The sequence below is a fragment of the Cyprinodon variegatus genome, unplaced genomic scaffold (assembly GCF_000732505.1).
Source record: "Cyprinodon variegatus isolate N-32 unplaced genomic scaffold, C_variegatus-1.0 Scaffold606, whole genome shotgun sequence".
Taxonomy (NCBI): domain Eukaryota; kingdom Metazoa; phylum Chordata; class Actinopteri; order Cyprinodontiformes; family Cyprinodontidae; genus Cyprinodon; species Cyprinodon variegatus.
The window spans coordinates 466,314-467,905 of record NW_015151059.1 but is presented as its reverse complement, the minus strand read 5'-3'; positions in this window follow the sequence as shown (position 1 = coordinate 467,905).

Genomic DNA, 1,592 nt, shown 5'->3' with positions numbered 1-1,592 from the left:
GGGGACCCGTTCATCCGTTTCTATTTGCATGTTTTCTAAACTAAAACCAGGCTTTGTTGGGCTGCAGGATAAAACCTGGAACTAAACGCTATTTCTGACATTTGGAATTGAAAAAGCTTCCTGGATGGAAGAGGAACGTCTTCAAACTTGGAAACAAAGTCCAGTGGTTGGTTTTTACTTTTTTGGAAGGCCCTACAGGACACTGACATGTGAAGAACTGTCCTGACAATGTTATGCTGACTGGTTTATGTGATGACTGAGAAGAGCTCTGTGACTTTAAGAGCTGTGAGGCTCTGCACATGTGCACATGGCATTTTGGTGCTGCCTGCGTGAAGGAAAAAAGTTAAGCTCCTAATAATCAACTGTGTGCTCCTTTTCTGTTGCACACAGAGTGAATTGCAGTTTACATTTTGAATCTAGCAGATGAAATAGATAGAGATCCCAAAACCAATGGAAAGAGGATCCCTGCTTCCTGCTGGGGGAAGACCCTATTGGGTTTGTCCAGTGGGAACACATGATCTGCAAACTGTTTGTGTGGGTGAAAGTATTAGTCGTCCAAGTGCTGCTCTTCCCATGTGGAGGTGGGAATGGCGCTGTAAGGGTCCATGATGACCTTGGCGCAGCGTATGATCATTGCTATCAGCAGCAGGCAGAGGAAGGTCACGCCGGCGAGGGTCAGGCCCTTATCAACGTCCACAAAAGATGGCTCTGCTGTGCCTTCCTCCTCCATGACCGCTGCTGTCTTCCTCTGACATATCCACAAATCCTTTGGCCATCCTTAAGCCTTCCCTGAAGATTCAGAGAAAAAAATGAACTATTAGTAAAGATTTTAAAGAAAACGATCAAATGGAAATGATATGCATGCATTATATGCAGTTTGCCGGCAGTGGGAAGACGTTTCACAGGTCATTTCCCATTCAGTGGATGAACTAACCAAGAAAACTGGAAGACATTGACTGAGTTAGCCATTGACATTGATAGAAAATAGAAAGTAAAGGAATTAGAAGGTAATTCACTGTGAAATTTCAATGTAATAATTCTTTATCAAGTGGATGATGCTGTTGTTTTTGAAGTGTTTCTGTATTTCTCATTTGAAAAAGAAATATATGACATGTCATATTGACGAAAAAACATATATTTGTGTATTTGAATGTGAATTGAGACTACATGAGTAAGTTGTATTATTAAAGTCATTCAATCACTGGATATTGTATGTGTTTGTGTGTGCAGACATACAGTGGGGGAAATAAGAATTTGACCTCTTGCTGATTTTGCAGGTTTGCCCACTTACAAAGAATGCAACAATCTATAGTATCACATGTACATTTTAACAGTGAGAGACAGAATCCCAAAGAAAATTCCAGAAAATCTCTTCATATGAATTAATGAAAATTGATAACCATTTGATGAGGAAAAACAAGTATATGACCCCCTACCAAACAGCAAGTATTCTGGCTCCTATACAAGCCAGTTAGTCTTTCTTTAAGACACAGCCCCAATCCCAACCAATTATCTACATCAAATACACCTGCCTCACCTCGTTACCTGTATAAAAGACACCTGTCAACACCCAGCATCCAACATCACCACCA